This window comes from Oryctolagus cuniculus, chromosome 6, assembly GCF_051225735.1.
Source record: "Oryctolagus cuniculus isolate XC-2025 breed Fujian yellow rabbit chromosome 6, ASM5122573v1, whole genome shotgun sequence".
Taxonomy (NCBI): Eukaryota; Metazoa; Chordata; class Mammalia; order Lagomorpha; family Leporidae; genus Oryctolagus; species Oryctolagus cuniculus.
In genome coordinates this window covers 125570121-125583801 of record NC_142872.1, presented here as the reverse complement: position 1 = coordinate 125583801, position 13681 = coordinate 125570121, and the positions used below count along the sequence as shown (strand labels likewise).

Here is a 13681-nt window from a genome sequence, read left to right as displayed (position 1 = left end):
AAACTCAACAACCAGGAAGGTAAAGAAGAAAGTATAAACCAGGGAAAATTTTTTTTTTTTGAAATTGTGTTTGTTTTTCATCATCACTGCCAATGTAAAATGCTTGTCAGGCATATCTGATTTTTTCTCAAAGTTCAATGTTAGAAATGATGAGCAAAAGAGTTTCAGATTGAGAACTACCTGTCTTCACCCCCAAGGAAGCAAGGTCTACAAACAGAAGATAAGCATTTCTAATATATAAAAAAGTAAAACTGTGGTATTTATTCTAGAACAGTAACCTCAGTGAATAGAGAATTAGATATGAAATAAAACTAAGCATGTTTACCTAAAAGCTATTGTTTGAATTGGTGGTTTAGAAAATAATTATTTACTTATTTTCATGCAAAAATTACCAGGATTTTTGGGGCAGCAGCATTCAACCTTACTAGTGGTTAGCAAGTGCTTTTATATAACATATAGAGATAATTTATTTTAATCTTACATACTAAATGGATATATAGATACTTCTTTCATAATTTTCTTCGTGGTCAGCTTTTATATTGGTGGAAGGATAAGTTAGGCAAGGCTGAAAATGGACGCTAGTCAACAAAGGGTAAAATAGATCTTTCTCAGATTATAACTGCAGAGCCCACACAATACCACACATTCACAGGTTTCTTTTTTCAAAAATCTACCAGTCCTGTTTAATCCTTTTAGAGTGATGAGTAGATTATATCATATGAATAACTACAGAAATACACACGTTATTCTTCAGTTGTAATATCTGATCTTTGTTATTAATGGAAGAGGGTATTTTTCCTTTATATTACACATTTAAGAGAGTAACATAAGGTTTTACCCTCTTAAAAAAGTTGTCTTATATGTCATGGTGAACAGCTATCATATTCCAGATGCCCTGAAAATGCATTTTTGATTTAAAATATTTTGAAGATGCATTTTATAAGTATTTTATGCTTTCTGTACCACTTATCTTTAAACTCACTGGTACTCAGACAATAATTTCATATGAAAATTTTAGTGTCTCGATTAAAGTACACAGTCAGGAATGCATACAATAAGATATTACATATCCAATATTAATATAACTAAAACAAATTTGAAATAAATATAGATTCCTTAATTTCATAAGAAATTGTTACAATATATTGTATATATTATATAGAACATATGATGATATATTACATATAATAAATGATAATATTATGTTATATAATACACATTATTTAGACTATATACATACAAATATATTCTATTATTTGTAGTTTCTTTCCAATATGAATTTCTAGAGGAAAGTATAACACCTATCTACAACAGGTAAGATACATTTAAAAAACATTGCAGAATGTATGACAGTAGAATGTACAGTCATTTTAAACACAAGTTATTGAGATAGCTTTTTGGCAGCAAATAGAAACATACACATTCCTACATCCTGCTACAGGAAGCCACAAAAGATGCAGTTACTTTCGTGAGGGTCGATTGTATATCCAAAGCCTTCAACTAGCTCTGCTGAAGAACCTGACGAGGACTAAAACTCTGCCAAAAGTATTTTCAAACAAAGCTTTTTAGGCATGTTACTGTAAATAGCTATTTTTCCAATCTCTGCAACTTGCTAAAAGAGGGTATTTTAAATCAACACTAAGCATTATAAGATTAGGGTCATAATGCCACTAGATATGAAATATATGTGCCAAAAATTAACACAATGATTGAGAATATTTTTATATATAATATAAAGAGAACTGGGAAGAAATTAAAGGTTAGGAGAAGGGAAGAAAACAGTTTTATGGGGATTTGTGGAATTTAATGTGAACATTGCATATGGAAACCAACGGCTCAGTGTTAAAGCAGACACTAAGTGAGATTTTAGGAGAAACTATAAAAACCCATTAAAGAAGAAATGTCATTCTAGGAATGACATTCATCAGTAGTAAAAAAAAAAAAAAAATGGCTACTAATGTCCGCAAAGAATAATTTTCCTGTGTCTAAAAAGACACAATCTGTTAAAGGACACATAGATAATTATCTGTGAAGTTAAACTCACCTGTGAAAGGATATTAATATCATCTATGGGTTCCTTTAACTCATATGCTTCAATTACAAACTATGAATGCATATGTGTCAAATAAATTAAAATCAAGTTAATCTCAAAGATGAATTTCACAAGTCACATCAATCTATTATTACTTTTTATTGGGAATAATAACACTTTGAAGTCAGGACAACTATTATAAAATTCACCAAGAGTGTTTAAGAAAAATGAACCTGGTGGTGAGAAGTTTTTTTAAAAATACTACCAAAATTTAAAAAATTCTAAAATTTTTTTTTAAATTGTAAAAAAACTATAAAAAAAGTATAAAAAATTGTGTCATTTGCAAATATCTGTATCTTGGATCATTTGGTAGTTAAAAAGATCTATTCATTTAAAACCCTGAAAAAGGTACTTGACTTCTGATTTTTAGTAAACTATGATTTTTTAAAATCTCAGTAAATAGATTGTATATCAAGGTAAAAAAAAATTTATAGTAGTTTATAAAAAGCTCTGCTATGTTTAATAAAATGGCGATGTTCCATTTAGGAAATGTGCATCTTCTAAGTTGAACACTTACGCTATGAAATGTTAGTCATAATACAGATTCTTATAATGAAAGCTATGTTTTTTTCACTGACTATATAAAAATAAGACATGTTTTCCACTCTTCCTGTTACTGATGGTATCATTTCAGGCTCACAGTAAGTAACAGAGAGTGAACACTGCTGCAAAAGTTGCCCATAAAAAAAGCAGTAAACACATGAAAACAAATTCTTTGTACATTCATGAAAGAATTATACTAATGCAAGTTTTCTAAAGAAGAATCAGATACCCTATATTTCATAATTGCTTTAAGGTAAAATTTCATGAATTAAACTACCACAGAACATGGTACACCTGTCAGATGCTTCAGTTAAAGTTCGCCTAAATTATACATTTTTTATATAATGCTTGTAGACATTTTTTAAGAGAATGAAATTCTCTATGTAGTAAAACAGAAACCCAATACCAGATCCAAATCTATTAAGTACTGAATGCACTAAAAAGGACTAGCAAAAAAGAAATGGCTGAAAAATCTTAACAATTGACAAAGTTTTAAAGAGCTATGGAATAAATTAGTCACAGATAAAATCCCAGTGGGGACATCTGAAGACCCACAAATATTTATGGCATGAATGAAAAGCTGTATGCAGAAGTTAACAAATGTTCAATTACAAAAAGCATACAGCTCTCAAGTAAAAGATGAAAGTTAAGGAGTTTTCTAATTAAAAATACTAAAAAAGAGAAAAGCTATGCTTTGAATATTTGAAGTTCTCTTAATAAATTATTTTAGGAAAATATGAAATAAACTATGCTATAATTACTAGTTTATTTAAAAATCTATTACCATAGGTTATTAAAACTGAATCTTCAGACAATATGACAAAGTAATATTATAGGTAAATCAATATAGATGTTAAATGGCTTCCAAATTCATATATCTGATTTTACAAATCCTGTATTCATACATGTAGCTTGAATGCAATGTATCTCAAAGGCAAACTACCAGCATGGAAGAAAAAAACCCCAGGATTTTAGAATCCTTTACAATATACTAATTCAATTTTGATAAAATTTTGGGTTTTAAAAGATACTTGTCAATGAACATTACATAATTATTTCAAAGAAATAAAATCAGTATTCTCTTTAATATAATTTATAAAACAGTGATATATAAGAATATTCATGGACAGGAAATATAACCAAAGTTATTTTAACCAAAAAAGTCTTAGTTTGTATCCTTTTCACTTATAATTCTGATAGAACTAGACTAACAAACTTTATTAAGGAAAAAGAATATTTATGGATATTTATGTTTATATAATTATTTTAAATATTTGCTGTAAGAACCACAAAGCATAGTGACTTTACTAGCCAGATAAATTTATGTTAGTAATAATATATGGTCATAATTCATTTCAGAGCTTTTAAGAGCTATTAGAAAAAATCTTGATGACCATCAAAATCATAAGCAGGGAACTGTTTTCTGTAGATCAAATACAGCATTGAGTACATTCTGAAGAAAATTCTCTTGAAATGGATTTTATGTTCAAGTACATCCAAGGATCAAGGAGCTCAAACAATGATATTTTATAAGAGTTTTCAGCATAAATTCCAGCTCCAAGGCTATACTATTAAGCCCATCCCAGTTCAGAATATTTTAAGCAACTCAGGGAAAATGCACTAACAATGACACATAATCATTTTTTTCAATTTACTCCTTATTAGCAAATGTATTTTTAAGAACAGTAACAACCAAAAAATAACCCCCCACAATATCTAAACAATAAAACTTAATGAAATATGAATGTGGAGCTTCAAAAAAATTAAGTACAAAACTTAAGGTTACACACTGGTTTTCTGCAAGTTAAGCTAAATCCAATCTTCCTTACAAGAAACTCAGATAAGAACAGCAAGATGTAATAGAGGTATACAGCATGGATAATGAGAACTGACAGTTCTGGTTCTGTCACTTATGTGTGATCTAGGAGAAATTTTCTAATATCTATGGACTCAGTTTTTTTAATTTCTAAAATATACAAAAGCAAGCTACCTGATTAACAAGTTACTGTTAATCTGTGAGGATCATCTGAGATATAAGCACTGCTTTAAAAGAATTAACCATATTCTTTGACACAAAGAAACTTTTTGATAGATGTTAGCAATTGCTGCTGCTGTTACTATTGTTCTAACTGCACAAAAGTAGCTATGCCATTATAACAGAAGGCCAAAGAAAGGGGATATCACTTCTATGTAAAGTGATTTAAAAAGTTTTCAAAGGAACAGTATTTAAGTGAGCTGCTCAAAGAAAAATACTCTTAAGAATTTTTAAATTTAAAATAATGTTTAACACCAAAGGAAGCTGCAACCTGAGTGATGTAGTTTTTTATAACAAAAACTCCTGAAAGGCTGAACTGAGAAAAAGAGCTATTTCGAAGACAGCTGAAAATCCATACATGAACTATAGCCACAGAAAGGAACATACTAGGTATTACTGGAATAAACAAAATATTTAACTTGAACAAGTGTCTCATACAGGCAAGCAATTAGTGGTAACACTTGCAGTACGGATGAGGTCAGATCAGAGAGGAAGATGCATGTTGGGTTAGAAGATAGATTTGGTCATGTTAAAAACTGAAAACAGATGGATATTGATCAGCGTTGATATTATCAAACAATATTTTAGAGTGGTATGTTAAAGCTCAAACTCCTATAGTATTTCAACTCACACATTAATGCTAAGTTATGAGACACTTAGATTTGCAATTCAAATGGTAACAAACACTTCAGCTATAATAATTCTATTTTCCTACAGGTGTTGATTTAATTGTTTGCTAAAGACTGCCCTGCTAGCTATTTCACTGAAGGAAACAAGTCATCTTTGTTTTTACATTTTATCATGTATAATACTGTTTTGATGTCTGGAAGGTCTAGGTCCCAATATAGCATATAACAACTAAGCATTGACAGAGGTTTTTAATAGTGGAGAATATTTTATTAGTTCAAAACAGCCAGTTTTTTTGGTGGTGGTTGTTGGTTCTTTTTGTTTTGTTTTGTTTTGTTTTATACAGAAAGAGGGAGGGACAGAGGAAAGGTGCAGGGAAAGGGGAGAGGAAGGGAGAGAGAAAGACAGAGAGAACACACGTCCACTCCATTTGCTGATTCACTTCCCAAATTCATGCAACAACTGGGACTGGGCCCAGGCCACAGCCAAGATTGGTGATCACAACGTAGGTCTCCCAGGTGAGTAGCAAGAACCCAGCCCCCAAGGCATCACTGCTGCCTCCCAGGGTCTACACTGGTGGTAAGCTACAGTTAGGAGTCAAAGCTGAGAATCAAACCCAGGTACTCCAATGTGGGAGATGGGTACCTTAACCACTAGATTAAATGCCCACCCTCAAAAAGGTAGTATTTATTTAAATAAATTTTGGATATATGCTGTCAAAAACAGTTCAAAAACAGACAGGTGACTCCAAATATGATGATGAGAGGATAACTATAATACATTATTCAATTAAAACACAAGCCAAGTTACAGAACATCATGTGGAATGCAATCCCAATATTGAAGAAAAATACACATACAAAAATGGGCTGAAAGAGTATTAACAGTGCCTATAGAGAAAGGAAGTGGTACCCATTCAGAAATAGTGCTGACAAGGGGAAGAACTGCATTTTCTAGTGCACATACTCTGATATTATATAACTTAAAAAATTCTTTAATATCTTAGACATACAGTTTCATTAGCAGGCTAAAATAAATGTAGATCTGCTTTCAAAATGCATTCTCTACCAATTTTCTTATCAATTTAAAAATGTCATCATTTTGCCCCTTTTTTAAATCTTACAACTAGAAAACCAAAGTGAAATTTTAAATAATCAATACATTTTTAAAAAATGCAGACTACAAAAATAATTTGAAAAAAGACCATTAATATGTAATGCAAATGATTAATATAGTTATTAAAGATACTCATGGCAATTAATTATAATGTTCTTATTTCTGCTACTGTTAAAGGAAAAACATTTTTGAATGGAATTGAAGACCACTTTTCTCTATTCCTTTCTCTGAAAACTGCAAATATAGATGGAACTTCTAGAACCATTCTTTCCTTTTTCATTATTTTCAGAAGATGTAAGAAAGAATTTTTTAAGGACATTTAATAAAAATGAGACTATAATCATGTTTTGGGTGCAAGCTCATTACTTGTTAATTTTATTTATCAATTGGGTTTCAAGGTGTTGCAAACAAAGCATGGAATATTATGATGAATACAGCAGAGCGTCACAATGCATTTTCACTGATTCAGAATGATGTGGCTGAGGTTTTCAGTTCCATAAACATATGTTCTAGTCAACACACATGCACACAAACACACACACCTATCACTAGTGCCTAATACAACATAAATACTCAATAAGCATCTGTTGAATAACTCAAAGAATTAATGTATAATTAATAGATAAAAGTAAGGAGTAAAGGACTGGCATTGTGGCACAGTGAGCTAAGCAGCTACCTATAGTCCCAGCATCCCATATCAGAGTGCCAGTTCAAATACCACCTGCTCTACTTCTGATCCAACTCCCTGCTACTGTGCCTGGGAAGCAGCAGAGAATGGCCCAAGTAGTTGGAAATGTACTGCCTCATGGGAGACCCAGGAAGAGCTCAGGGCTCCTGGATTCAGCTGGGCTTAGCCCAGGCTGTTGCAGCTATCCAACGAGTGACCCAGCAGATGGAAGATCTTGCTTTCTTTCTCCATGATCCTCTCAAATAAATAAATAAATCTTAAGAAAAAGTAGTGAGTAAAAGAATACAAAATGGCCTAAGTATACCAAAGATCTTTACTATTTTAATAATTGACATAGGGCTATTCTGTTTCTCATAATACAAATATTTTTAGAAAATAATTGATAACAATGACCATAAATTTAAACAACTTATGGAATATCCAGGATCACAGAAAAGGGGTTTTCAAAAAAGACATAAGAAGTTCAAATACCAAATCCAGTGTAATTTTCCTGTATCAAGGCTGTGATTGAGACATAGACATTTTATCCCATTTATAGAATTCTACTACTCAGTGGAAACAGTCATAAACTTAATGAGCTATAGGCGATGTACCAGCACACTGTATAACATTAAACTTCTAACTTATTTGTAAATACTTACACAAGAAAAGTAAAGCCAAACTGACTAAATGTTTAATATGTTTAAGTTACAAATAATTAACACTTTCATCTTGCTTGTTTATAATATCAACTTTATTCTAATTTCTTAAATTATTATATATCACTATAAGCACAAACAAATTAAAAAAAAAATCTGCCTTTACAATCTCTTATCCCTGCTTCCCTATATTTCTTAGCCTGGGAAAAGAACGTGAACAATTTCACACACACACACACACACACACAATTGTATTTGTGTAAGACAAAAGAAAACATATCATTCCAGACTGCTTAAGAAGTACAGAATAAGCACAGAAATGATTGAATACATCACAGAATAAGAGGATCTCAGATTAAATTGAAAGGTAATAGAAGATCACCATGTCCAGGAGTAAACTGGTAGATTAGCAGGCAAGGAGGAAGCAAGTAATGAAGGTAGAGGGTTAGGAAGAATCCAATGACAATACACATCAGGGTCAAGCACTGCAAGAAGACTGAAAAAATAACACATTACACATGTTCTGTTGCTTTCTAATGGAACAGGTGGTTTTTAAAAAAATTATTTCAGGGGTCAGAGATGGGGCATAGTAGGCTAAGTCTCTGCCTGCAGTGCCAGCATCCCATATGGGCACCAATTCTAGTCCCGGCTGCTCATCGTCCGATCCAGCTCTCTACTGTGGCCTGGGGAAGAAGTAGAAGATGGCCCAAATGCTTGGGCCCCTGCACCCGCATGGGAGACCGGGAAGAAGAACCTGGCTCCTGGCTCCAGATCAGTGCAGCTCCGGCTGTTGCGGCCATTTGGGGAGTGAACCAACAAAAGGAAGACCTTTCTCTCTGTCTCTCCCTCTCACTGTCTGTAACTCTATCTCTCAAATAAATAAAATCTTCAAGGAAAAAAAAAAAGCTGAGGCACAACTCAAACCCAGACACTCTAATATAGGATGCAGGTGGCATCCTAAGTGCTGTGCCAAACACTCGCCCTAGATCAGATGTTTTTAAGTGCACTAGCGTACAAATCATATAAGGTGTTATTAAGTTAATACAAGGGTTTTATTATTTTATATTTCCTCATAGATACAAAATTACAAACCATTTCAAGGTGGAAATTTGTGAAAATGTTGATGTTAAAAAATACACCTAAGGCAACTTTGTTAAGGAGTAGAAAAGCCTGGAAATACAAGATACTCAATTTTTCATCATGCTTGAATTTTTAGCATGAAAAGTTGCTGGAATTCATGAAAACATATTTTTAAAGAATCTTCCTAGGGCTGGTGCTGTGGCGCAGTGGGTTAGCGCTCTGGCCTGAAGCGCAGGCATCCCATATGGGCTCCAGTTCGAGACCCAGCTGCTCCACTTCCCATCTAGCTCTCTGCTATGGCCTGGGAAAGCAGTAGAAGATGGCCCAAGTCCTTGGGCCTCTGTGCCTGTGTGGAAGACCTGGAAGAAGTTCCTGGCTCCTGGCTTCAGATTGGCGCAGCTCTGGCCACTGCGGCCAATTGGGGAGTAAACCAGTGGATGGAAGATCTCTCTCTCTGCCTCTCCCCTCTCTGTGTAACTCTGACTTTCAAATAAATAAATAAGCCTTTAAAAAAAAAAAAGATTCTTCCTGCTTAATAGGTTTGGAAATCACTGATCAAATTCTTAGTCCATAAAGTATAGTCTCTGGAGCACCACATCAGTATTAAGCAAAAGCAGCATCATGTCCAATTACCCAGGAGATTGTTAGGAATGCAGAATTTCAGACCTCATCTAAGATTAGAACTCCAAGGTAGAAACATGCATTTTAGCAAGGTTCCCAGGTGATATGCAGGTACATTAAAATTTAACATGCACTAATTTAATTCAACATAAATCATAACTCCAAGTCTTCTATGTGCTTGACCACTCTCTGCTACATCCATGAAGGAAGTTCACTACTCATCAGATGGTCTACATTTTCAAAAAATAAACTGCTCATTTTCACTGACCAACCTCCAAATCAAATCTTCCAACAGTTTTTATTCATTAATGTTATCACTCCAGTTGTATAGGCCATACAGCTGAACTATGCTTGTTTCCTCTGCCTCAAATCCTGTATGTCATACATCTGCAAATTCTCCTAGGTCTATGATGAAAATATCTCCAGAATCTGACCAATTCTTACCAACTCCATAACCTGGGCCAAGTCAGCTTCATTTTATTTTAAGATTTTTTATTTATTTATTTGACAGGTAGAGTTACAGACAGTGAGAAAGAGACACACAGAGAAAGGTCTTTCTTCAGTTGGTTCACTCCTCAAATGGCCACAACAGCTGGAGCTACACCGACCTGAAGCTAGGAACCAGGTGCTTCTTCCTGGTCTCCCAATCGGGTGCAGGGGCTCAAGCACCTGGGGCATCCTCCAATGCCCTCCTGGGCCACAGCAGAGAGCTGGACTGGAAGAGGAGCAACCAGGACTAGAACACGGCACCCATATGGGATGCTGGTGCCGCAGGTGAAAGACTAACCTAGTGCGCCACGGTGCCAGCCCCTAGCTTCATCTTCTGTCAAGAATATTGTAAACACAAAAACTGTTGCCCTTCCCTATCTCTGCCTATTCTTCACATGGTAGGTCGATTCATCTGCTTAAATATAAACTGAATCACATCATTACTCTGTTCAACTCAATAACTAAAAGAATCTCCTATCACACATTCTATTAAGGAGCAGAAATCATCCTTAACATAATTCTTTTAGAGTTGAATGTCATACTTCTATTTGTCTTTCTGAACTGTGACAACTTTTGTATTAAAATTCATATTAGACATCTTTTGAAATGTATATCCTACTCCCTGGTAGTGATCCCCTCATTGCTTTCTTTTTATTTTTTAAAGATTTCTTTATTTATTTGAAAGTCAGAGTTACACAGAGAGGGGAGAGGCAGAGAGGCAGAGGCAGAGAGAGAGGTGGGCGGGGGGGAGGTCTTCCATTCGATGTTTCACTCCCCAATTGGCAGCAACAGCCGGAGCTGCGCTGATCTGAACCCAGGAACCATGAGCTTTCTCTGGGTTTCCCACACGGGTGCAGGGGCCCAAGGACTTGGGCCATCTTCTACTGCTTTCCCAGGCCATAGCCGAGAGCTGGATTGGAAGTGGAGCAGCTGGGTCTCAAACTGGTGCCCATGTGGGATGCCAGTGCTTCAGGCCAGGATGTTAACCCGCTATGCCACAGTGCCAGCCCCCTCACTGCTTTCTTTAAGTAGATATTCCATAAACTGTAAGAAGCATTATTTCAATATTCTGCACATTTGGATGATTCCCCTGTGCCTCTGCCAGCACATTTCAAACAAATAGCCAAATGCTCAAAATGGCCTATAAGGTAACTTTGTAAGGTCCCTGTTCCCACAGCCTAATAAAACTGCTCCAGCACACAGTGCTTCAGCTCATCCTGGCTTCTTTTATGTACTTCTACCATGGAATCCAGGAACTTTCTCAGTGAGGCAACCTCTGACCAAGCCATGCTATCTATCTCTAGTTCCACATGTCCTACACACTTCCCTGCTTTGGTGGCTGTATAGTATTCATTAAATACTAATATATCACATAATTTTTAAAACTTGTGATTATCTCTGCCCCCATTAGACTATAACTTCCATGACTTCAAGATTTTTTGTATTTTTGTCTTGTTCACTGATATACACCCAGTATTGAGAACCATGCCTGATGCACAGTAGGCTCCCAACAAGTGTTAAATCAAGACTAATGAATGACTTTTATAATTTTGAAGATCACTAATTCTGTAATTAATGTTACTGGAATGTTGACTGACTAATGATCCTAGGTTTGTTCTCATCTTCAGAATGAATGAAACTATTCCCTATGATGCTCAATAAAGCTAAGTGTTAAAGAGTGACATCATGTCCACTAGTGGTTTTCTCTTCAAAGTTAAGATCTTCAGCCATTTTAGTCATATTATTTGTTCCAAAAGTAGTAAGCATTTTTAAAAATGTGTTTAAGACCTTTCTTTAAAAAAAAAAAAAAAAACCAGAAAATGGCAAACATGATTAACAATAAAAGTTTATAGTCTCGGAGCCGGCATTGTGGCACAGCCAGTTAGGCTGCTGCCTGCCATGCCAACATCCCACATGAACAGATTTGAGTCCTGGTTGCTTCACTTTCAATCCAGCTCCCTGCTAATGAGCCTTTGAAAGCAGCAAAGGATGGCCCAAGTACTTGGATCTCTGCTACCCTTATGGAAGACCTGGATAGTGTTTCAGGCTACTGGCTTTGGCTGGGGCCCAAACCCAGCTGCTGCAGTCATCTGAGGAGTGAATCAGACTGAAAATCTCTGTTTCTCTCCCTGTCTGTCACTCTGCCTTTCAAATAAAACAAACAAATCTTTTTTTTTTTTTTTTTAAAGTATATCTACTACTCTGAGTATTGCCTTAGGCCTTGAATTCTGTGTTGGAGGTACAGATGTTGGGTAGAATTTCTCTTTCCTCAGCTCCTCATGAAGTAGTCTCTTAATCTTTGATTCCCCACTGTTTTCCCATGTTGTGCTCAGATGCAGTTTTCTTTGCATTTACAGTCATGTGTCACTCAATGATAGAGATGTTCCGAAAAATATATTAGGTGATTTCTTCATTGCATGTACATAATGGAGTATACTTAAACTAAGACAGCTAGGGCATCATTAGGTGATATAATCTTTATGGAAACAGCTTCATGTGAAGATACTTCAGAAAGATTGTGGAAAAATGGAATTAAAAGATATATTTCAATGCGAACATTTTTTATATCCATGTATGTGAATAGTTTTCAAAAAGATCATGGAAAGTGTGTTATGTAAAACCAGTGAATGAAAACCTATGCATGGATTCACATTTTAGCACCAAAATAAGTATCTTTTAATTCTATTTTCCATGAACTTTTAAACTCCATTTATTCATATATATATTTGAAAGGCAGAGGGACAGCAAGACAGAGATCTTCCATTTACTAGGTCACTTCCTAAAAGCCAGCAGTAGCCAGGGCTAGGCCCAGACAAAGCCAGAAATCTGGAACTCAATCAAGATCTCATGTCAGTGGCAGGGACACCATCATCTGGTGCCTCCCAGATGCAGCACATAAGCAAGAAGTTGGAATTGGAAGTGGGGCTGGGACTTAATCCCAGGTAGTCTGATATGGGATGTGGGCATTCCTGGTAGCATGCTAACTGTTGTGCAAATGCCTGCAAATTCATCAACTTTCTGAAGTACCACTGTATATGTGGTCTGCCACTGCCTGAAATATCAATATGGAGTGTATGATTGTTATTTCGCTTGAGTTGAATATAGGGTAATTGGCTTCCCAAGTTTGCTGATTACTGATTTGTTAATTTTAGAAATGTCTCAAGGACTATCCCTCTTCCCTTTGTTTCACTCTTTCTTCTGTTTCTTATACTCCAAATACATGCTACACTTACTGTCAATGCCCCACATGTCTTTAAGTTTGTTCTCCTTCCTTGTTCCCATTCTTTTATCCCTCATCTATTTTGAGTAATTTCTATTCAACTATCACCACACTCACTAAAACTATATTCTGTGTCCATCAGCTCCCCAATGAGTCCTTAACTTAGGACACAGTGATAGTATTTTTGGCCCCAAAATTCTCCTTTTGTCATTTTTCTTCAAAATAACAACAGATATATCAAATTACCATCCATTAAATCCAATATCTCAGTTATCTGTGGGTCTTTTTCTTCTGACTAGTTTGTCTACTGATTACTTGTCACATTTTCTGGCTTCTTTGATATTTTATAATCTTCAATTATATACTGAACACCATGTATAAAAAGATGTAAGGTTGCTAAAGTTAATGTTATTTGACTAAATGGTAACCCACTCAGTACTGAGCTGAGTTAGGGTTGATACGCAACTGTATTTATATTCAGTTTAACTTGTGTTTCATTTTGAATCATTTCAAAATGATTCAAGGATGAGACT

At 35.0% G+C, this 13681-nt stretch overlaps 1 protein-coding gene across 21 annotated transcripts in view; it reads right to left on the bottom strand.

Moving 5' to 3' along the window:
* VPS13B (vacuolar protein sorting 13 homolog B) overlaps window positions 1-13681 on the bottom strand; it is a 779033-nt gene that overhangs the window by 326414 nt on the left and 438938 nt on the right. The gene's annotated exons all lie outside the window — the stretch shown is intronic.